Source organism: Heterodontus francisci, chromosome 2 (genome assembly GCF_036365525.1).
Source record: "Heterodontus francisci isolate sHetFra1 chromosome 2, sHetFra1.hap1, whole genome shotgun sequence".
Classification (NCBI taxonomy): domain Eukaryota; kingdom Metazoa; phylum Chordata; class Chondrichthyes; order Heterodontiformes; family Heterodontidae; genus Heterodontus; species Heterodontus francisci.
This window is the reverse complement of record NC_090372.1, coordinates 18,469,757-18,495,556: the sequence shown is the minus strand read 5'-3', so window position 1 is coordinate 18,495,556 and position 25,800 is coordinate 18,469,757. Positions and strand designations below refer to the sequence as shown.

The 25,800-nt window shown below is 42.3% G+C and overlaps 1 protein-coding gene across 1 annotated transcript in view; it reads right to left on the bottom strand.

The window, feature by feature from the left end:
• Window positions 1-25,800, bottom strand: part of gmds (GDP-mannose 4,6-dehydratase) — a 780,658-nt gene that overhangs the window by 8,012 nt on the left and 746,846 nt on the right. The window lies entirely within an intron of this gene.

Sequence of the window (25,800 nt, the reverse complement as noted above, 5' to 3'; positions counted from 1 at the left end):
ATAAAATTCTCCTGTACATCTTACTTTTCACATTGTCAGTCACCGTTTAGTAAGTATTTCAAATTTCTGAACATAATCATCTTATTACTCCAAATGATGCTAAGTTTTTTACATATGCATCTCAAGATTTAATTAGTTCTCATGCACATTCTGTTATTCCCCAAACCCATAATGTTTCAATTGGCCACAGCTTCAGAGCATAGGGAAATTAATCATCTGATAAACCACAATCAGTCAATGACAACTTTACTCAGTGCTATCAATACACTACTCCTACTCAGCAAAAGTACTGAAGAGGTTCAGTTTTGCTTTTTGTATATGCTTGAATACACCTAATTTGTATTGCGTTAATGTGGGTTAAGAAAATCCACATTATTTCTAAGTGTGTGTAATATTGAATAGCATGCATAGCAAATCTCATAAACCTTTGAAAAGTACAAAGGTCATGGATTACTTATTGATTTAAGATGCAATTATCTCTCGAGGGAACCATCACAAGAGAAAGTGATTGTGTAAATGTTACACAAAATATGTTGCAGATACCCAGTGAAGTAGCTGAAATAATGAGCACTGTTTTAAACCTATAAAGACAGCAGTAACATTTCTGCATAAAAATTTAAAAGAAAGGTTTAAGATTACATGGCTGTTAGCATACAACACTCGCAAAACTGAACTGCATAAATCTTAGCCACATTGTCACAGAAGATGGCAGACAGAGATTAGGATGAGGCAAGCCCTTCCCCACAACAAAATGCCCCCGTCTGGCAGCTGGTTCAAGAGTTACTTGTCAACCATCTTGTAAAGGGTCACCTACCTACCCTTTCAGCTTGGACCATTGTATAACAGAGGAGCGGGTGGAGTGCAGGGATGAAACCCAAAAGGATAAGAAAAAGATAAACAGCATTTTTAAAAATGTTTATTCAGTAAACACTGGAAAGAACTGTTTAGTAGTCCCAACCATGTCTTGTATTTCACATCAAAGTAGTCATTGTCAAAAAAATTATATAAAACCATCCTTGACGCAGTTATATATTTTGACAAAATATTGACAAGGTGAGAAATTCTTTGGTACTCGCTAAGTGTTACAATGCAGCTTTATAGTAAGATTAAACTAATCAAAAAATGCAAGTTGAATAGATAACATTTGCTCGAATCTGTTTTCTCACTAGTTACAGCTTGTGGCAGTAATTTCACTAAAAGAACAGCTGTATGCAAAAGAGGCCTTTTTTGCTGTGAATTCTAAACTTTCAAAATCAATTTAAATTATCAGAAACATACACATCCAGTTCTGAATTCAAAAATTGTAAAACACTGCAGACACATGTCACTGAGTTATGCAAATTACATTCAGCAGTAATCTGCTCAGATCTTTACATCATGCTGGCTGTTCACGAACTTCACAATTTTGGAGATGTCTCCTTAAACCTATTCACCTAATCTTTTAGTAATTGCACCAAGTCTTTGCTTTTTATAGGATGGTTTCTCCCCCTGAGAAAAAGCTGAACAGGCACCAAAATAACTGGTACTATTATTCATTTGCAATTGCAAACCAATCTTTCTGGGTAGACTGAAGGTCTTGCAAATAAATAAAATATTTTTGCAAAGTGACAAAAACTGCATACTTTATTTCTTTGATTACTGAAACAAATCAATTGCCACAAGCCTTACATAACAGACTGACTGATGATCAGGCTGCAAGCTCAAAATAAACAAAGACAAGCCGCCAACAGCAGTTTACTAAAGGAGTTAGCTGTAAGACCAAGTTACCAATTGAAAAAAAGTACAGCTGACTTGAAGTGATTCAGGAATTCTGTGATAACAGCCACAAGTGGCATTTGCTTTTGAATTTCTTCCTTTCATATGAGGGCAGAGTAGTGGAACAACCCAGGCACCAAGGGAATGAAGGAATGCTGGTGTGTATGTTTTTTTGGTTCGTGAGCAAACTCTATATCAGCATGGCATGAGTGGGCACGCTCGTGCTGTGGGGCCAGTGCTTAAATTTCACTTTGAGTATTGAAGTTTTTTTAGTACTGACCCATAAATAGCTCTTAAAAAATAAAGATCTGTATTTACTTCACAAACCAATGTGACTCAGTACAGATCAGGCAGTGATTTCCTTCCCTCTAGTTTCATAGGGAAGTTTACTGCAGCATTCTTATCTTATCAGTCTAATAATCTCACATTTCATCAAGTCTAAACAGGGATACCACCTCATAACAAAAGTGATTTCACTCTATGGCTCTATATAAGCACAAAAATGAGCTAGAAAACAGAGCCTGTTTAATGACCAAGGGTGATAAGAGATTGCGCAGGGGGTTGGGGAGGGGGGTGGGAAATACGCAGCTAACTGTCTGGTCTACTCAGGAAGTTGCAAATCAGTGGTATTGTCCATCAGGGGGTCTGACAGAATGCCGTCAGTGTCCAAACAATGCTTGAGCTCCAGTTTGGGGAAATGAAGTCAGTCAGCGCTGGCTTTGACAAGCGCACTGACAAAGGAGATAAACCACAAACAGGACAAAACAAGGGATACTGGGATATGGACTGCAAAAGAAGGCCAATTACACAGCAGCCTGTTATGCTAGACAACGCGGTCTTTGCTTCATCATATGCAGCAGCTGGAGGAATCCCATAAAACACAGGTTTAAGTGTCTCATGTCTTACACTTGGCAGCAGTTTGTCAGAAGCCAGATAATGGGTAGATACTGGGAAAAAGTAAAACTTAGAGGCTGCTAACCCTGCTTAGAGTGTTCTCTTCACTAAGCTCCACGAAAGAGGAAGTCAAGGCACCAACCTTTCACATTACATCATATAAAAGCCTCATTTATCACCGGCCAACATACATCTAGAAAATCATAACATCCTTTCAGGAAAATCATGTGGAAAATAATCAGATTTACTTCAGCGAAAGCTTTCCGTATCAAGGTCCAGCTTCTGACACTGTTACTGTAAACTTGTGTAACTGTATTTCAACAACTATTCAAGAGAAATGGAAAAAGTCCCTCCTGGCTTGCTGTTAAACGCTATCACTGGTGACAGACTCAATACTGAAGTCAATCCCCTCAGCAGATAGCTAGAAGGCAATCTTAACTGCACGGGAAGTTAGACAATAATGAAAGGTCACCTGTCTGTAATATATGTACTTTAAGGATTGAATCTGTATGCTTTAGGGTCTCTTTAGTTCTTAGCCTCATACAGCAGAAAGGTCCTGGTCTGGGCTGAGTTATCAGATTCCAACTGATCCCAAGGTAAGAACACTTTTATCGGATCGAGTTCTTATATCTGATTAATATAGAAGGACCCGAGCTGGAAGCGTGGATGCATGAACACCATGCAATCAGGAGAGAGCTTAGCTGTGATTTCCTCCACGATCTATTAGCCTGCCAACTATGCCAAAACCAACTTAAGCGAGATATAAGAGCAACTGCTGGCCTTAACTACTGCACTAAAAGAGTCAATGCCTTTTGAGAATTGGAGAGAAAAATGTATTCGTCTCCAATGCATTCAGATGATAAAATTAACCCGATTTTATGACAAAGTCTGTCTGCAAATGCTGAGTACAAAAAAACTTCCTGTCTTGCACACAGTAATAGAGCTACATTGCTTTGTATGTCACAAAGGAAAGCAGATGCTGCTGATGAACAGGATACAAGTATTAACAGGCCTGCACTAATACAGGTACATGATACAGGTCAGGGGTCAGGTTTTGTCAGTTTAAGTGCCAGAGACACAAATCATTTCCACCTGTGGCTTCCCCTCCCCTCCACAGTAAAACGAGAGACAGAAAACACTATTCCTTCCTTCAAAACTAGCATATTAAAAGGAAATTACTACAATGGAATATAGAGGAGATCTTCTCACTGATGGATATTATTAACCACACAAAAATGTAATCAGAAACCCGAAGGAGGAACTGTTAGGCTGCACGTATTTCATAAAATCGAGACTTTTTAAAGATGCAAAGCATTGCAAGAAATAAAGAAATGTGCTGTTCCATGCTGTGTTGCGGGTTTCTGTTTTATTACTTTATTAAATCTACATAAAAACACAAATGTACACATTTTACTTATATCAATGAAGATAAAGTGGGTTTCTGCCTCATTTTGGTCTTCAGTGCTGCCAAGTTATTTCAAGATAGAGTAGAAATGAAAAATCTCAAAACAACACTGAAGACTGTATGAACTGGGGTTCTGCTCATTTATGTACGATCCTTATGGTACCAAGAAAGGCTCTTCCAATCTCTTATTTTTTCTGTTCTCTCTTTCCCCCATGCCACTCGTCATTACTGATAAAGAGATCAGACAGATGATCAAATGCAAAGTACCAATCTTGCCCTATAACTGACTGCTAAAGTTGGGTGAGACAATAGCCAGGGCTGACTTACCCTTCTCCACTTTGTCTTTCCTCACCTGTGGGAAGCAAATTACCTCTGCTCAGTGCTCCCCATGAACTCAGTGCATAGAGAACAGCAGGAACAAACTCAACTCCCACTAACTTCGTTTACTGGGTCACCCACATATATGATGACCATTATGTGCCTTCTGGGCATGTTCAGTCATTCTAGGAAAGGTTTGGTTTAGTTCAGCATTTTGCAGTAGGAACTTGGTCTGATTGAATAGTTGATATATCCAGCAATACGCTTGATTCTTTAAAGGCCATTACCATCAGGCCTTTTAAAAACCAAACCGTTAAAACAATCAGGATTAACTTTCAGATGCATTTTTTCACTTTTTCTGCTGATTATGAAAATAAATGTTTTAAGAGTGAGTGATAATGAAATCATCTGGTGTAATGGTTTGAAAGAATTACTATAGCCAACAAGAAAGAAATTGTTCTCTGATATTTGTAACAAACATGCTACCACTTTTTATGAAATTTCTCTGCGTGCTATTGATAATAAATAGATGAGGAAATTGCAGATGTGTTAGTCATGATGTTCCAAAGTTCTCTGGATTTGGGAATTGTGTCTTTGAATTGGAATATTTGCAAATTTTACTCCATTATTTATGAAGGGAGGGAGAGACCAGGTAACTACAGACCTGTCAGTTTAGCATAAACTGTAGGGAAGTTACTGGAATCTATCATTGAAGACAGAGTAGTTAAGCACTTGGACAAGTCTTATCTGATCAAGGAGAGACAACCTGGATTTGTGAAGAGTAGGTCTAGTTGTAGCTGAATTTCTAAGAGGAGGTCACAAGCATGGTGGATAGGGGAATGTCTATGAATGTCGTCTACATGGAATTCCAGAAGGCGTTTGATAAGAATCTGCAGAAGAGAGTTTTAGTAAAAATCAAAGGACAAGGAATTGGAGGTAACCTTATGACTTAGGTTGGTAAATGGCCTGGAAGGTAGGAGACAAAGAACAGGGAGAAAGGGTTTGTTCTCTGATTGACAGGATGTAACACATGGTGTTCCCCAAGTCATGCTCTAAACTGAAAGGTGGAACAGGCTGGAGCAACCAAATGGCATACGCATGTTCCTAATTTTCTACATGACAATGCATTTTGATACTATTAATAGAGGGAGATGAATTGACTCTGGAATAAACGAATGTATGTTACTTCAACTTCATAACAATAATGGGTTCATTAGGTTCCGGCAGGACAGACCCAGCAGAGGTGGTGGCAAAGTGGTATACAGTAGGGAGGGAGTTGCCCTGGGAGTCCTCAACATCGACTCTGAACCCCATGAAGTCTCATGGCATCAGGTCAAACATGGACAAGGAATCCTCCTGCTGATTACTACCTACTGTCCTCCCTCAGCTGATGAGTCAGTACTCCTCCATCTTGAACAGCACTTGGAGGAAGCACTGAGGATGATAAGGGCACAGAATGTACTCTGGGTAGGGGACTTCAATATCCAGCACCAAGAGTGGCTCGGTAGCACCACTAATGGCTGAGCTGGCTGAGTCCTAAAGGACATATCTGCTAGACTGGGTATGCGGTAGCTGTTGAGGGAACCAACAAGAGGGGAAAACATACTTGACCTCGTCCTCACCAATCTGCCTGCTGCAGATGCATCTGTCCATGACCGTATTGGTAGGAGTGACCACAGCACAGTCCTTGTGGAGACGAAGTCCCGCCTTCACATTGAGGATACCCTCCATCGTGTTGTGTGGCACTACCACTGAGCTAAATGGGATAGATTTCGAACAGATCTAGCAATGCAAAACTGGGCATCCATGAGGCGCTGTGGGCCATCAGCAACAGCAGAATTGTACTCAACCACAATCTGTAACCTCATGGCCCGGCATATCCCCTACTCTACCATTACCATCAAGCCAGGAGACCAACCCTGGTTCAATGAAGAGTGCATGAGGGCATGCCAGGAGTAACACCAGGCATACCTCAAAATGAGGTGTCAACCTGATGAAGCTGCAACACAGAACTATCTGCATGCCAAACTGCGTAAGCAGCGTGCGATAGACAGAGCTAAGCGATCCCATAACCAACGGATCAGATCTAAGCTCTGCAGTCCTGCCACATCCAGCCGTGAATGGTGGTGGACAATTAAACAACTAACTGGAGGAGGTGGCTCCACAAATATCCCCATCCTCAATGATGGGGGAGCCCGGCACATCAGTGCGAAAGATAAGGCTGAAGCATTTGCATCACAGATGCCAGACTTCAGCCAATTCGATTCACTCTGCGTGATATCAAGAAACGACTGAAGGCACAGGATACTGCAAAGGCAATGGGCCCTGACAATATTCCGGCAATAGTACTGAAGACATGTGCTCCAGAACTTGCCGCGCCCCTAGCCAAGCCGTTCCAGTACAGCTACAACACTGGCATCTACCCTGCAATGTGGAAAATTGCCCAGGTATGTCCTGTACACAAAAAGCAGGACAAGTCCAACCCGGCCAATTACCGCCCCATCAGCCTACTCTCAATCATCAGTAAAGTGATGGAAGGTGTCATCAACAGTGCCATCAAGCAGCACTTAGCAATAACCTGCTCAGATTCCGCCAGGGCCACTCAGCTCCAGACCTCATTACAGCCTTGGTTCAAACATGGACAAAAGAGCTGAACTCAAGAGGTGAGGTGAGAGTGACTGCCCTTGACATCAAGGCAGCATTTGACCAAGTATGGCATCAAGGAGCCCGAGCAAAACCGAGGTCAATGGAAATTAGGGGGAAAAACCTCCGCTGGTTGGAGTCATACCTAGCACAAAGGAAGATGGTTGTGGTTGTTGGAGGTCAATCATCTGAGCTCCAGGACATCACTGCAGGAGTTCCTCAGGGTAGTGTCCTAGGCCCAACCATCTTCAGCTGTTTCATCAATGACCATCCTACAATCATAACGTCAGAAGTGGGGATGTTCGCTGATGATTGCGCAATGTTCAGCACCATTTGTGACTCCTCAGATACTGAAGCAGTCTGTGTAGAAATGCAGCAAGACTTGGACAATATCCAGGCTTGGGCTGATTAGTGGCAAGTAACATTCGCGCCACACAAGTGCCAGGCAGTGACCATCTCCAACAACAGAGAATCTAACCATCTCCCCCTGACATTCAATGGCTTTACCTCGCTGAATCCCCCACTATCAATATCCTAGGGGCTACAAGAGCAGGTCAGAGGCTAGGAATCATTAGGGATGGGCAATAAATGCTGGCCTGGCCAGCGACGCCCAAATCCCATGAATGAATAATAAAAAAAAAATCGTGCGGCGAGTAACTCAACTTTTGACTCCCCATTGCCTGTCCACCATCTATAAGGCACAAGTCAGGAGTGTGATGGAATACTCTCCACTTGCCTGGACGGGTGCAGCTCCAACAACACTCAAGAAGCTCCACACCATCCAGGACAAAGCAGCCCGCTTGATTGGCACCCCATCCACAAATATGCACTCCCTCCATCACCGACGCACAATGGCAGCAGTGTGTACCATCTACAAGACGCCCAGCAGCAACACACCAAGACTCCTTAGACAGCACCTTCCAAACCCGTGACCTCTACCAACTAGAAGGACAAGAGCAGCAAATGCATGGGAACACCACCACCTGCAAGTTCCCCTCCAAGTCACACACCATCCTGACTTGGAACTATATCGCCGTTCCTTGACTGTCACTGGGTCAAAATCCTGGAACGTCCTCCCTAACAGCACTGTGGGTGTACCTACCTCACATGGACTGCAGCGGTTCAAGAAGGCAGCTCACCACCACCTTCTCAAGGGCAATTAGGGATGGGCAATAAATGCTGGCCTGGCCAGCGACCCCCACATCCCATGAATGAATTTAAAAAAAACTCTCTAAGCTTGCTCTCCCGTGAAATCAGCAGCGCTGAATGTCCAAACAAACATCTTACTTCAATTGAAGGATATTAAGGATAATTCCTTGAAAGATGATTTATAAATATGCTACAGGCAAGTCTCTCTTTCCGGACAATTCTGAAATCTATTCAAGAAACAAAGGCTGCCAAGGGAATTAAACAAAGTTATTTGGTCATCCATGATGTTGATCCTGGGTAAAAACATCAGGCAGACTATTAGATGTAATCTACTATGTTATTCCATAATTATTTGTATTTTGCTTGCTCTTGATGTCAATTTACATTTTTAAAATGTCTTTTTTCTCCTCATATTTGACCTAATTTTCAGTTTACTTCTGTACTCAATTCTCATTCTTTTCTGATTCCTCCTTTTGCTTAAAATATGTTGTGCAAAATTACATTTAATCTTCCAATGTTTTAAAAAATAATGTAATAGCTTAGGAGCATCAACTGTGATTAATTTTTTTTACTAAATCAATCAATATCACTATTATACTTAAAAATACAAGGGAGGGAGGGGAGTGAGTGTGATTGGAATAGGACCCGATGAGGACCAAGCAACACTGCTGAAGCAGGGATAGCAGAAGGGTTGAAGATTATCAGGAGGGACAGCACTGGTCGGGATGTTCAATACAGGAGAAAGAATTTGCATGTTGTAGCTTGATTCTTTGGTCATCATTGAATCATAGAATGAACCAGCACGGAATGAGGTCATTCGGCCCATCATGCCTGTGCCGGTTCTTTGAAAGATCTATCCAATTTGTCCCATCACCCTGCCCTTTCCCTATAGCCCTGCAAATGTTTCCCCTTCAAGTTTTTATCCAATTTCATTTTGAAAGTTACTATTGAATTTGCGTCCACCACCCTTTCACTATTCTGCATCATGACAACTTGGTGTATGAAAAATTTTTCATGTCGCCTCCAGTTCTTTTACCAATTACCTTAAATCTATGTCTTCTGGGTAACAACTCTTCTTCCACTGGAAACAGTTTCTTCTTTCTTACTCTATCAAAACCTTGCATGATTTCGAACACCTATATTAAATCGCTCCTTAACCTTCTGGGCTCGAAGAAGAACACCCCAACTTCTCTAGTCTCGCCACGTAACTAAAGACCCGCATCTCTTGTATCACTCTGGTAAATCTTCTCTGCACTCTCAGTAAGGACTTGACATCTTTCCTAAAGTGTGGTGCTCAGAATTGGAATCAATACTCCAGCTATCTAGTGATTTCTAAAAGTTTAGCATAACTTCCTTGCTTTTGTACTTTATGCCTCCATTTATAAAGCGAAGGATCCTGTATGCTTTTTAACAGCCTTCTCAGCTTGTCCTGCCACTTTAAAAGACTTGTGTGTGAACCCTCAGGTCTCTCTGTTCCTACACTGCCATCAAAATTACACCATTTAATTTATATTGCCTTTCTTCATTCTTCCTCTCAAAATGCATCACTTCACACTTCTCTGTGTTAAATTGCATCTGCCATGTCTCAGCCCATTTCACCAGTGTGTTGACGCTATCCTGAAGTCTGTTACCATTGTCCTCACTTGTTTGTCTTCTCTAATACTTTATCCTGTTCCCTCTCCTCTTGCTTAATTAAGTTAAACCCACCCCTAATCAACATCCCGGCAAGGTCCCAGCCCTGCTGAGGTGCGACCTGTCCATCTTGTCTCTCCTGTCCCAGAACTGGTCCCAATGCCTCAGGAAACTGAAGGCCTGTTGCAACAGTCTCACATTACAATTACACTCTTTGTGAATAAAGTATGATAGAGGCAGGATCAGGCAATAGTTTGCGAGATTCAGAACATCAGGAATCTGCTGCGTAGGTTGAGTTGTGGCGTGTTAGGGGAGGGTGCTGTGAATGGGGTCACTTGGGGGTTGACTGCTAGAAAGACTGGACAAGAAAGTTTCCGGGTAAATTATAATTCTTCCTGAATCATTTGCTTTTTACATGTTTTTGCATCGTACATTTTGTTTATAGGTGTAGGAAGTAGATTGAGCAAAGAACTGTCAGTGACTGTATCATGGAAATTGTTTTTCTGGTAGAATGTGATTGGGAAGAAAATTGAATTTGGGGAGAAAAGTTTGTGCATTTGATTGATGAATATCAAAAATGTAGAAAATGACCAGCAGGAGAAAAACACGAGGTTGAAATAAATCAGTTAATCACTTTGTTAAAATTGGAAATGAAAGAATTCCATCCAGATGGGTTAACATTTGCACAAATATTTGTAGTGTGAAATTTCAATCCCAGAAACGTTTAAACAATAGCAATAAATGTTGGCATGGCCAGCGACGCCCACATCCCAGGAACAAATTTTTAAAAATCCAGTACTTATTGACTTATAACATGTCTATTATGACCTAAAAGTAAATAAATAAACCAATAAAAACATAGAAAAGGTGTGGGAGACATCCTGATGAGAGGGGAGATGGGAAGAAGGTCAAACTAATTGAAAGAGACAGAGGGAAAATATGAAAGATAGAATTTCTACTCAAATACAGAGATTGGAGGTGGGTAGAAGGACCAGGCAGACAGGAAGGAATAGGTCAAGACAAAAATCTGAGAGCTGGTGCAAAAAGCACAGTGGACAATGACTAAGCACTTAGACAAGTATGAATGAAAGAGAGAAAGTGAAATTTGTGAAGGGCAAGTCATATTGGGCTATTCCAATTTATTTTTTGAGGAGGCCAATAACATCGTAGATATAGGGTAGTGTCTAGGGATGTTGTGTGTACAGACCTTCAGAAGACATTTGATAAGGTTTTGTACAAGAAATCATTAGCAAAAATGAAAGCTCACAGAATAGGTGACATGTGTTGGTCATTGATTGGGAGGTAGGAGACAGAGTAGGGATAAAGGGAATATTCTCTGTCAGGATGATACTAAGTTGGGAGGTAGAGCAAATTATGTGGATGAGTTCAGGAAGTTATAAAGTGTCACAGAAAGATTAAGTGAGTGTGCAAAACTGTGGCAGACAGAGTTCAAAATGGAGATTGAATGGATCTGAGAAAGACAATTCTGAATATTTCGAAATAGCAAAAGACTAGGAGATGTGGAGGAGCAAAAGGATCCAGGTGTTCGTGTACAAAATCACTAAAAGCTAGTGCACAGGTACAATAAGTAGTCAAAAAGACTCATGGAATGTTGGTCTTTATCTCAAGGGGGTCAAATACAAAAATGAGGAAGTTGTGCTTCAGTTGTACAGAGCCTTGGTCAGATCCCAACTGTTGTACTCTTCAATTTTGAGCACCAAACCTCATGATACATTGGCATTAGACAGGGTATAACACAGATTCACCAGAATGATACAAGGACTTCAGGAATTAAATTCTGAGGACAAGTTTGTATTCCCTTGAGTTTAGAAGGTTGAAGGGTGATCTAATCAAGGTGTTTAAAATGATGAAGGGATTTGGCAATGTAAATACAGAGAAACAATTTCTGGTAGCAGGATCTAGAACAAGGGGTCACCATCTTGAAATTGGAGCTAGGCCTTTCTGGAGTGAAATCAGGAAGCACTTTTTCATACAAAGGATAGTGGAAATCTGCAACTTAGTTCCCAAAGGTAGTGGACGCGATGTCCATTGAAATTCTTTAGACTGGGATTGATTGATTTTTGTGTAAGGGTATCAAGGGATTTGGTGCAAAAATGAGTCAATGGATTTGAGGTATAGATCAACCACAATCTAATTGACTGGCAGAACAGACTTGAGGGGCCTGAATGGCTTACTCCTGTTCATATGTGAGCAAAACAGAGGGCCGTGACTCAGTGAATATCAATCTTAAGCTGGAGAGAGGAAATGGGGTGCAAAGGCTCAGAAGGAAGCAAGGTGCCAAAATTTATCACAGTATACATCGACTAAACATTTATACAGAATATAGGATCGATCAGTTACTTTCCAGTTTAGAAATTTTTCAAAGATATAAAGATCAAACTTGCTGCCTATCGACAAAAAATAATGCAATAACTAAATTCTGTCTTATCTCCACAGCACCTAGACTGCACCAAGTACTTCTCTGAGCAGTTTCCAAACCATCTATCAGCATTCTCCTTCAAACCTGCCTGTCAGCCTTAATACCTAAAAATATTCTGCTTCAGAAAAATGCCAAGTGTGGACATTCCTTCTCCTGCCAGTGGCAGCTCCCATCACAGAAAATCCTGGTTCTGCACTCATCCTCATGTTTCAGTTCTTATCTTTTATTGTTGTAATGTTGTTGATGATTTGACTGTCCCTTCCCTCACCCTCACAAAAAAACCTCTACACATTGGATATTGTTTACTTGTTTGAAGAGGTACCAACAGTTGGACCACTGCAGCATAATTTGAAGTATTGTATGCACCAACAGCTTCCTAGAAATACAATGGGAAAAAATTCTAAAGTAAAATGATTTTCTACAATTTAGGGGTTTAAGATGGGTGGTATTGCATTGGCAAACTGTTTCGTAACACTCTTCATACTTACCTACAGAGGATGGCGCAATAATCTCACTGCATCTGCCGTTACTACTACATAATTTGTTTTTGAAAGGGTATGGGGTTCTCCCTCTACATTTTCTTTGCTGCTCTTCTCCCCAGATTTCCTGCAATGCTGCCATGGAGGCTGCCAGGAAATCTACTACAGGTGTCTGGTGACGATGCTCTCTCTGTCCTAAAGGCCTGCTACTCAACCAGAACCGGACAGGACCCGACGACTTGTTGGGTTCGGGTTGAGTTGCTCTCTCCAGGTCCAGCCTTCAGTCTCGGGTTGGGACGGACACACAAAGTAAGTATTGCTGGTAAGTGTTAAAGGAAAAAACCTACCTGAGCTGGGAGTCCAGGACTCCGGAGGGAAACTGATACTGCGCAGTGAGCATCTCTATGATGTCATCACGCTTATGCAGAAGCTTCGGAGTCGCAAGGTAGGTAAAGGGAACATTCCAGTAGTCGGGTTGGGGTCGGGGTCAGGTAAAAATGGAGGGACTTGGGCTGGGTCAGGCTCAGGTCCGGGTCAAGTTTTTTTTCCCTGACCTGAGCAGGCCTTTACTCTGTCCTGGAAGTGTTTGCCCTTCACGCAGCATTTCTCCATAGCAGTATGGATAGGAACAGGAACTCAGCTGAATGGCAGAAATCAAACCTGTGCTTCATCACCGTGGATGTGCCATTCCAACTGCAACACCAGGTTTTACCTTAAAGTTAATTTTTAAAAAAGTAACCAAGATGACATTGGGCTAAATTTTATGTCCCCCCACAAAAAGTGGGAAAGTGGTTGGGGAGGGGGCATAAAATGGAGTGGGAGGCTTGGGGGGCCCTTCCCGACCCACTCCCACCGCCACTTTACGCAGGGCGGCGGCGAAAAACGGACTGCCCGCCCCCGGCCAATCAAGGCCCTTAAGTGGCCAGTTAAGAGGATCCGCCCGCCGTCATGGGGATTTTACCCTTGGCTGGTCGGGCGGCCCAGGCCCAAGAAAAGCCGCCTGACAAAAGCAGGCGGCTTTCTGACGGCCTGGTGAGGGGGTGGGGTGGAGCCCTCATGATTAGGCACCTTGTGCCCGACAGAGGCCCGCCCCCATGCCCCAACCACACCCAACACTCCCCCCATCCCCCCAACCAACCACCCTTGCCTCGCTGGGGCCTGACCAATCACCCCCGTCGAGGCCCCAAAGATTTACCTATCCCTTGGGCCGTCCTTCATCTTCCTTTTGATGGCTGGGTTGCAGTCCCAGCGGTGGCCACCGTCGACATGACGTTGAGCTCTTCCTCCGTCGCCTCCGCCTCCGGGCTCACTTCTTTGACCAGGAGTCCTCCCCCCGACCAGCAGACCCATTCACCCGCCCCCAGCATTCTCCCTCTACCTGGACCCGCTCTTGATCTCTTCATTGAAAACTGTCGGCGAGACATTGGTCGTCTCAATTTCTCTGCCCCCCTCACTCACTCTAACCTGTCCCCCTCTGAACTTGAGGCACTCCGTTCTCTCAGGTCTAACCCCGACATGGTCATCAAACCTGCAGACAAGGGTGGTGCTGTTGTTGTATGGCGTACCGACCTCTACCTTGCAGAAGCTCAACGCCAACTCACAGACACTTCTTCCTACCTCCCTCTGGACCATGACCCCACCACCGAACATCAAGACACCATCCAAAGGACTGTCACTGACCTCATCTCCTCTGGAGATCTTCCCTCTACAGCTTCCAACCTCATAGCCCCGCAACCCCGGACAGCCCGCTTCTACCTCCTTCCCAAAATCCACAAACGGGACTGTCCCGGAAGACCCATTGTGTCAGCCTGCTCCTGCCCCACTGAACTTATTTCTTCCTATCTAGACTCTATCTTTTCTCCGCTGGTCCAGTCTCTTCCCACCTACATCCGTAACTCTTCTGACGCCCTACGTCATTTTGACAATTTCCAGTTTCCTGGTCCCAACCGCCTCCTCTTCACTATGAATGTCCAATCGCTCTACACCTCCATCCCCCACCAGGATGGTTTGAGGGCTCTCCGCTTCTTCCTTGAACAGAAGCCCAACCAGTCCCCATCCACCACCACTCTCCTCCACCTGGCTGAACTTGTTCTCACATTGAACAACTTCTCCTTCAACTCCACGCACTTCCTTCAAGTAAAAGGTGTCGCTATGGGTACCCGCATGGGTCCTAGTTATGCCTGTCTTTTTGTGGGATATGTTGAGCATTCTTTGTTCCAATCTATACCTTCTCCTTTGTTATCTCTTGCCCCACCCCCACCCCACTTGCTTATAACCTGTGACATTTCTAATATTTGTCAGTTCCGAAGAAGGGTCACTGACCCGTAACGTTAACTCTGCTTCTATTTCCACAGATGCTGCCAGACCTGCTGAGTGGTTCCAGCATTTCTTGTTTTTATTTCAGATTTCCAGCATCCGCAGTATTTTGCTTTTATTTTAGTAAAATTCAACTCATTGTGGGAGTTCTCGGTTTACTGTAGCTCAAACTTACCTTGGTAACCAACTTAATGGTGTAATAGCAGAATTTGTGAAGCAGTCATTTCAAGAATTCCTGATTTTGTGCTCATTTAATATGTATATCGTGTAAACAGTAGATAATAGCATATATATACAAAAAAGCTGCTATTTTCTGGTTTTGTGGCATGCCATTGCCACCAGCTGTTCCTATCTATGATTTGTGCTGGGAGCTGGTGGCATTTTACCAGCTGCTGGCTTCAGTGAATCAGATGATTTTACTTTGGGATTGCTGTTATCTCTAGTGTCACAAGCTAGTGACACTAGCACAACACAAAACCAACATAGAAGCAATGTTAGAATTAGATGGACCTGATGTGTGCACTAAACCCGCTTTTATTTTTACTACTCCTAATTAGTATCCTTTCTATGCTAGCCATAGTTTTGGCTTTTCTATCTTTTTTCTTCTTCTCTGGACTTGAGAAATGCGTGAGATTGGTTAAATGCCATCTTTAGTCAACATATTAAAGGTGTGCAAAAGCAGTCCAGGTTGACCAGCACTCAAGACCTCTGCTCGGCATGCCCTTATGGTAGGTAGCACAGTCAAGAAGATGATTCCACTGTGGGAAACTGTGGGTATGAAATTCCATCCTGCCACTCTGAGGTACAGTGTGTTGGAGCTGTAGGAATATTACATCATGTTGTATAGATGTCAGGCGAGAATAGAAGCACTTTCAGCTGTGATGCTCTGCAATCAAATAGCCTGCCGGCACTCAATGTCTAGACTCACACATACTTGGCTAAGGTACTGGAGGGCAGCGGATGTCTATGGAGCCATACACCAGCAAGAATCAGTGCCTTCAGGAGAGGAGGGAAGAAACGTAGAAGAGGAAAAATATACACATATGGACAGTATTGCAAAAAAACATTTAGAAAACTGAAGTTTACTTATATCTGTTGGCATTATGCCATTGACGATATCTGTTATGCACTGATGCCACAAATATTGTAACCTTCAGACTAAGTTGAAACAGATACGTGAACGGAAATATACATCCATCAACCTAATTACCCAAGTCTAAAAAAAGCTGCCAGATTACAAATTTTATTCAAATCCTTGCTTCAAGGGTTTTGTGCTATTGTTTTTGGTGTACACTTTTGGCACACTTAGTTAATGTGCTGTCCAAAGCTGCAATCCTATCACACCACCATGTTGATTTTCATGGTATCTTATTCCTTAATATTTAGACATTTCACTTCTTAAGCTCTACATCAAGGAAGTAACTCAGAGGGTTTTTAATTCTACTAAGACCTACAAAATAATGAGATTATCAATTAATTTTCAAAAGCAATTCTAATTGGCACTGTTAAAGGATTAACATTTCAATTGACATTAGCTATTTGGTGCATTGTCATGATGCTTACAATAAAGAAAGTTTAAAAATATTTTTGCCAATTTGTGCTCTCCATCAATGTGTTTGTGTTGGCACCCAGTACCAGCAACTAGAACTCACAGGCCAGATGTAGCATACTTAGATCTCCGGAATCACAGAATATTACAGAACAGAAGGAGATCATTCACACTGAAAGAGTTATCCATTAGTTTCCATTTTCCTGCCCTTTCAGCATACTTTCTTTACATTTTTCTAATTTTTAAAATATATTTAACCGCTTCCCTTTTGATAGCTATTATTCATTCTCCTTAAAATCCACCACTTTTAGTCACATGTCCTTCTTTGTCTCAACATCCATTTCTGTCTCATTATGCCTCTGTGAAGCACCTGGTGATGTTTGTCTATGTTAATAATGCTTTATAAATGCAAGTCTTTGTTGCTTCCACCACTTTTTCTGGTATGTCCCAACATGTCCCTATTTTAAAAAAAATCTTCTAACCTCTTTGTTCTTTTGGTGATAATCTTAAATTTATGCCTTCTAGCTGCAGACTCATGGGCCAGTGAAAGAGTTTCTCCCTGTCTACTCTTCATAATTTTGAGCATCTCCTTTAGATCACCTCTTAACTTCAAAGGTCCTATAATTTCTTTTCATAACTACAACCTTTTATCAACCTATTGAAACAAAAGCAAAATACTGTGAATGCTGGAAATCTGAAACAAAAACAGAAAATGCTGGAAATAATCAGCAGGTCAGGCAGCATCTGTGGAGAAAAAAGTTCAGATGACAGGTCATTGACTCTGTTTTTCTCTCCACACATGCAGCCTGACCTGCTGAGTATTTCCAGCATTTTCTGTTTTTGTATTAACCTATTGAATTGGTTCTGACCCCTCTCTCTGGTCCTGCCCAAAACAGGACACAATTTTCGAACTGTGGCCTAAACAAATGGTTTGTATATGTTTAGCATAAACCCCTTTGTTTTTGTACTATATACCCCAATTATAAAACAAATGATCCCATATGTGATTTTTACAGCTTTTTCAACTTATCCTCTGACTTTTCAAGATTAGTGTATCTGAATCTTCAAGTCTCTCTGTTGTTCTACTTCCTTTGAAAATTACTTAGTGTACATTTCCTCTCATTCTTCCTCCCAAAATGTATCACCTCACATTTCTACAATGTGTGGCTTCTAGAAGTTTACCCAACACCAATGCAAGGCTGAATAATCTACAATTAACTGATTTATCTCTTTTTCTCCTCTAGAACAGAGAACTCACATTGACAATTCTCCAGTTCCCTGACACAACTTTCATATGCTTGAAAGATTGTGGTCAGATCCTGTGCTATTTGCTCTCTGACTTTGCTCAGAATTGTAGGATGAATGCCATCATGGCCCAGTTCTTCTTCCATTTTGAGTTTCACCACTTTTTTTTAAATAAAGTACTACTTCTTTACCTCCAGTTATCTTCAGATGAAGGACAAACCTCTGTTTACTGTGTCCTAACAATGTGCTTTGATTTTAACTAGGAAAGTACCCACTATTGCATGAGTGTGAATTTTTCCATTCCCCAATAACTGCCAAAAAACGGCAGTTTTATGCTGTGGGTTTGTGACAAATAATGATTCATTTCCCATAGAACCCTTACAATCAGTAGAGGAAGGAAACTTTTGTCCCATTTCAGTTCTGGATTGAATTTAAATGCAGGTCATAGAGGTGAAAGGTTTGCAGATTAATCCCCACCCAAACCCATGTAATTTGTTCTGACGACTTCCAAAAATAATTTATTGAAATAAATGTGTTCATAGATCAATAACAAACTCTGTTAGAAATCATGCTGCTGATTTTACCAAGTGCACATAGCTTTCGTGAATGGATGCAGTCTTCTTCAGTGAGATGAGGGCTCAATCTCCTGACAGAGTGAGTTCCTGTTAAGCTATTCTCAGCAGAAATTAATAACATTTCTACATCAATAATAGTCACTGAATTCACCTCCACTCTGTAAATATTCGTGCAATGGCTGCTCTGCTTCATTTAGACAGGGGGGTGCAGGCCATTCATTAATTAAACAAAACGTTGACAATTGTGTTCGTTCCTTTGTGTTTTACTCTTTTTTATCTGACAAATTATCACAACAAAGAAAGCACAAGTACTATGAACTCACCAAAGGTAATTTTTCATGACAGAAACATATTTCATTATGCTAATAAAATTATAAGCTTAAAAAAATTCAAACACAGAATCCTTTCCAATAGAAAGCAAAAACCCGTGGGATTGAAGTGATTGCGTGGATAAGAAATTAGCTAAGAACAGAGAGCAGAGTAGTGGTGGATGGTTGTTTTCAGAGTGGAGGGTATGAGGACCACAGATCTTTTTGATATACATTAATAAGCTGGACTTGGGTATACAGGGCATAATTTCAAAGCTTGCAGATTACATGAAACTCAGTAACGTAGTAAAGAGTGAGAAGGACAGTAGCAGAGTTCAAGAAAACATAGATAGACTGCTGAAATGGGCAGACACATGGCAGATTAAATTTAACACAGAGAAATGTGAAGTGGTTTGTTCTGATAGGAAGATTGAGGAGAGGTAATATAAACCTAATGGTACAATTTCAAAGGGGGTGCAAGTATTGAGATATAAGAACATTAGAAATAGGAGCTGGAGAAGACCATTTGGCCCTTTGAGTCTGCACCACCATTCAACAAGATCATGGCTGATCTTCTACCTCAACTTCACCTTCCGCACTATCCCCATATCCCTTAATTCCCAAAAATCTATTGATCTCTGTCATGAATATATTCAATGACTGAGCATCCACAGCTCTCGGGGTAGAGAATGCCAAAAATTCACAACCCTTTGAATGAAGAAATTTCTCCTCATCTCCGTCCTAAATGACCAACCCCTTATTCTGAGACTGTGATTCCGTGTTGTAGATTCCCCAGCCAGGGAAACATTTTCTCAGCACCTACCCTGTCAAGTCCCTTAAGAATTTTATATGTTTCAGTTAGATCACCTCTCATTCTTCCAAACTCAAGGGAATATAGGCCTAGTCTACTCAATCTCTCCTCATAGGGTAATCCCTCATTCCAGGAACCTGTCGAGTATACATTCGTCGCACTCCCTTTAGGGCAAGTATGTCCTTCCTTAGGTAAGGAGACCAAAACACCACACAGTATTCCAGGTGTGACCTCACCAATGCCCCGTATAATTTTAGTAAGACTTCTTTACTCCGATACTCCACTCGCTTTGTAACAAAAGCTAATATACCATTTGTCTGCCTAATCGCTTGCTGTGCCTGCATGTTAACTTTCTGTGATTCATGTACAAGGACACAATACAAGAACACAAGTAAGAGGAGCAGGAGTAGACCATATGGCCCATTGAGCCTGCCCCCAGGTCCCTCTGAATGCAAACATTTCCCAGTCTCTCACCATTCAAGAAATATTATTTTTTATTTTTCCTACCAAAGTAGATAACTTCACATTTCGCCACATTGTATTCCATCTGCAATATTCTTCCCCACTCACCCAACCTGTTTATATATCTCTGCAATAATAGAAACAAAATACTGCGGATGCTAGAAATCTGGAATAAAAACAGAAAGTGTTGGAAATACTCAGAAGGTCAGGCAGCATCTGTGGAGAGAAAAATAGAGTTAATGTGTCATGTTGAAAGGTCATCGACCTGGAATGTTAACTCTGTTTCTCTCTCCACAGATGCTGGCAGCCCTGCTGAATATTTCCGGTATTTTGTTTTTATATTCCTCTGCAGCCCCTTTGCGTCCTCCTCACTGCTTACTTTCCCACCTAACTTTGTATCATCAGCAAACTTGGATGTGTTACACACAGTCTCCTCATCTAAGTCATTAATATAGGTTATAAATAGCTGAGGCCCAAGTACTGATCCTTGCGGTACCCCCCAGTTACAGCCTGCCAACCCAAAAATGTCCTGTTTATTCCTACTCTTTGTTTTCTGTTCATTAATCAATCACCAATCCATGATAATATATTAACCCCAATCCCACAAGTCCTAATTTTGTGTAATAACCTCTTATGTGGCACCTTATCAAATGCTTTGTGCATGCCACTCTGCTACTTAAGAAAGGGGAGAGAGAGAAACTAGGGAATTATAGACTGCTTATCTAAAATCTGTTGTCACAAAATTACTAGAGTCTATAATTAAAGATACAGTGACTGAACACACCTGGTTAGGAGACAGTTTGAGTGGCTGGAGATGGACAGTTTGGATAATGGGCAGGATGTGACTAGTGGCGTCCCACAGGGATCTGTATTGGGGCCTCAACTATTCACTGTATTTATTAATGACTTAGATAATGGGATAGAGAGCCACATATCCAAGTTTGCTGATGACACAAAGATAGGCGGCAGTGTAAGCAGTGTAGATGGAAGCATAAAATTACAAAGAGGAGTAATTGATTAAGTCAATGGGCAACAAAGTGACAAATGGATTGCAATATAGGCAAGTGTGAGGTCATCCACTTTGAACCTAAACAGGATAAAGCTATGTAATTTCTAAATAGTGAAAAGTTTGCGGCGTCCATGGGCTGGTAAAATTCAGCCCATTAAGTGGAATTGACAGGGTAGATCGAGAGAAACTATTTCCCATGGTTGGGGACTCTAGGACTAGGTGGCATAGCCTAAAAATTAAAGCCAGGTCTTTCAGAAGTGAAGTTAGGAAACACTTTTACATGCAAATGGTGGTAGAAGTTTGGAACACTCTTCCACAAACAGCAGTTGATTTTGGGTCAATTGTTAAATCTATCAATCTCAGATTGAAAATTATGTTAACCAAAGTTATTAAGGGATATGGGGCGAAGGCAGGTGTATGGAGTTAGGTCACAGACCAGGCATGATCTCACTTAATGGCGGAACAGGCTCGAGGGGCTAAGTGGCCAACTCTGTTCCTTTATAATGTGAAGGGATGAGAGAAGCTGGGATTGTTCTTTTAGGGCAAAGAAAATTAAGGAGAGTAAAAACAGGAAATGCTGGAAATACTCAGCATCTCTGGAGAAAGAAACAGCGTTAACATTTCAGGTTGACAACATTTCATTAGAACAGTTCTTAAAGTTAAGGGGAGATTTGATAGAGGTGTTCAAAATCATGAAGAGTTTTGACAGTGGAAATGGGGAGAAACTGTTTGCAGTGGCAGAAGCGTCAGTAACCAGAGGACGCTGATTTAAGGTAATTGGCAAAAGAACCAGAGGAGAAATGAGGAAAAAGTAGTTTACGCAGTGAGATGTCAGAGTCTGGAATACACTGCCTGAAAGGGTCCTGGATTTAATAGTAACTTTGAAAAGGGAACTGGGATAAATACTTGAAGGGGAAAAATTTGCAGGGTTATGGGGTAAGGCCAGAGAAATGGGACTCATTGGATAGCTCTTTCAAACAGCTGGCACAGCCACAGTGGGACAAATGACCTCCTTCTGTGTTGTATAATTCTATGAATCTATGTAACACTACTCCCAAGAGGAATCTTAATGACCCCTCCAAAAGAATATTCAGGAAGAATGAGTCTACTTCTAACAGAGAAAAACTGCATCCAATTCTCTTATTAACGCAGCTTACAAAATGGTAGTCAAATCAGAGGATTAAAGCTCCACCAATAGTCCCAGTAGCAAATAAATTAAGTACAATTGTATGATTTTCTAGCAGGACTACATGTGTGGCTTAGGGAGCACTGCAGCCAAGGAGGTTAAATTATCTGCACAATGTCTTGCCAAAACTAGGTGAACATTAAAAGCAATTTGAACTGTAGATTGCAACTTTTTCTCAGTTATTCCAACTTCTGAGAAGTAAGGATTACAGGAATATGGCTAAAACTGCTGACTTCACGACCACTAAATGCATCACTCAATCCCTCAGCACTGCCGGTAAAGCTTCCCATCTGCCTCAAAAGCCCAGATCAGTATGATTTCACAACCACAGAGTTCACTGACTGCATCAGCTTCTGGGAGGCCAACACAAACGCTTAACCTCCCATGAACCGTTGATTTTGTACGGCACCAAATCAAAAAGCAGTGCAACTTCATTGTTATTTTAGAGAAATATGATTTCAGAACTTTGGGGCCAGCATTTACAAGTGCACAACTGCTGACAATGCCGTGGGAATATTTGACACAGTACAAGTTCATGAATATGGTTCCTAAGTATAATTAGGTCTCTGCATTTCCTGTGCCACAATGGATTTCCCTACCCATGTGGCTTTCATTTTACATACGTGCTTCTATTCATCAAGAAAACAGTGAATTGCAATTTAGTTTTTCATTTTGTTTTTTTCACCAAATGATAGGATAAAAGAAATGGTTGCAAACCAAGGTGCCCTTAAAATAGCATCAAAAATTCTTATAGAGTCCAATATTGCAACAACAAGCCATCACCTTTCTCAACATTTCCTCTCTGGTGGCAGAGTCAGAAGAAGATTATTGATTTGGTGTCAGAACTGAATGCATTCATGTGCACAAGACTCCTTTCCACTGGGAATATCCTTTCCCATGTGTTGAAATGCTATAAGATTTTCTGAAACATCACTGAATGAAACTGGAGAGTTACAGAATCTACAATTTGTCACAAAAGCAACTTTTTAAATTATATTGATGTTGTGTGATAAAGTAGTGGGAAAATGATCCTGATCAAACTAGGCTTTATGTATCGTTTGATGACGGTACTCATAAATGCGGAAGGTTGTCAGTGCTGGGGAATGGAATACTTTTCCATTTCTAGCAACTAAATTGTCAACATAGAATGCTGCAAAATAAAGTGCCGCACATAGAATCATAGAAAAGTTACGGCACTGTAAAAGGCCATTCAGCCCATTTAAAATCTGATAAAACAGAACCTTGCTGTCCTTTTGAATCCTTTAAAGGCAAATAAGAGATACAGCTTCTGTTTCTGGTTTCTATAAAATTTCAATCTCTACTTTTCCATTGAGGGATTGCCTAGGCAAAGAATTTCCACTCCTCAGTCAGGACCCAGAGTTGTGGCAGTCAGCACACCAAGTGCTTGGAGATATACTGGCCTCCAAGAGGGTGAATGTGAACACCACCAATGGGCTCCAGGCCAGGCAAGTGGCCTACAACCTCAAACAGGCAAAATTAAAAAGAAAAATGTGCAGAACACTGAAGAGACTGATAGAACCATGGTCAGGGACGAGGGGGCTCCCCATGAGCCTGCAGGCACTGGAGGTTTTGGGTGAGCAAGCAGGTGCCAAAGGTGCACCCAATGTGTTGCTTGTGCTTGCTTGACCCTGCAAACTCTGGCAGGATCATTACTGGAAGGCAACATTGGGCACAACCCTGGCATGGAAGCACTATTTCAGTTATTCATTCACATAAAATCAGTGGCCCTTACATTATTTTTTTTTTATTTCCAAAATATACTTTATTCATAAAAATCTGTAAAAATTACATTCCCAGTTAAAAACAGCATCAAGTCAAAAAATACAAACAGTGCAAAGGTGATCAGTTTCCTTCTATACAATCATGAGTTGCCTCACAACCCTTGCATTTCATTGTCATGCCATATACATTTTTACATTTACAGCACACAAAATTTTCCCGATACATTTCGAGGGGTTTCCCATGGATCCAGCCCCTCAGTTCAGCTTGGTGGGGGGACCTTACACTGTGGTCTTTCCCCATTGAGCCTTTGCTGCGGCTGCCCCAAGCTTTAGTGCGTCCCTCAGCACGTAGCCCTTACATTATACTTTTTTTTAATTTCCAAAATATACTTTATTCATAAAAATCTGTAAAAATTACATTGCCAAACAGTTTCCAAACAGCACCAAAAAATACAAACATTGCAAGGGAGATCAGTTTCCTTCAATACTGTCATGAGTTTCTTCCCAACCCTTCCGTTTCACAATTGTCATGTCAATTACAGTTTTACATTTACAGCAATTGAGAATATTAACGATACAGTTCGAGGGGTTTCCCATGGATCCAGCCCCTCAGTTCAGCTTGGTGGGGGAACCTTACACTGTGCTCTTTCCCCATTGAGCCTTTGCTGCGGCTGCCCCAAGCTTTAGTGCGTCCCTCAACACGTAGTCCTGGACCTTGGAATGTGCCAGTCTGCAACATTCGGTGGTGGACAACTCTTTGCGCTGGAAGACCAGCAAGTTTCGGGCAGACCAAAGGGCGTCTTTCACCGAATTGATAGTCCTCCAGCAGCAGTTGATGTTTGTCTCGGTGTGCGTCCCTGGGAACAGCCCGTAGAGCACAGACTCCTGTGTTACAGAGCTGCTTGGGATGAACCTTGACAAAAACCACTGCATCTCTTTCCACACCTGCTTTGCAAAGGCACATTCCAGGAGGAGGTGGGCGGCCGTCTCTTCCCCACCACAGCCAACGCGGGGGCACTGTGCGGAGGGGGCGAGACTTCAGGTGTGCATGAAGGATCTGACGGGGAGGGCCCTTCTCACCACCAGCCAAGCTACGTCTTGGTGCTTGTTTGAAAGTTCTGGTGATGAGGCATTCCGCCAATTGACTTTGACGGTCTGCTCGGGGAACCATCCGACAGGATCCACCGTTTCCTTTTCCCGTAGGGCCTTGAGGACATTCCGTGCAGACCACTGCCTGATGGACCGGTGGTCAAAGGTGTTTTTCCGCAGAAACTGCTCCACGAAGGATAGGTGGGACGGCGCCGCCCAACTGCACGGTGCGTTCCGCGGCAATGTGACCAGGCCCATCCTTCGCAACACCGGGAACAGATAGAACCTCAGCACGTAGTGACACTTGGAGTTTGCGTACTGGGGATCTACACATAGCTTGATGCAGCCGCACACGAAGGTGGTCATCAGGATGAGGGCCACGTTGGGTACATTTTTCCCGCCCATGTCCAGAGATTTGAACATCGTGTCCCTCCGGACCCGGTCCATTTTAGATCCCCAGACGAAGCGGAAAATGGCTCGGGTGACTGCCACGGCGCAGGAGTGGGGTATGGGCCAGACCTGCGCCACGTAGAGCAACAACGTGAGCGCCTCGCACCTGATGACCAGGTTCTTACCCACAATGGAGAGAGATCGCTGCCCCCACATGCCTAACTTTTGTCGTACCTTGGCTACTCGCTCCTCCCATGTTTTGGTGCACGCCCCGGCCCTTCCGAACCATATCCCCAGCACCTTCAGGTAATCTGACCTGACGGTGAAGGGGACAAAGGATCGGTCAACCCAGTTCCCAAAGAACATGGCCTCGCTCTTGCCGTGGTTAACTTTGGCTCCCGAG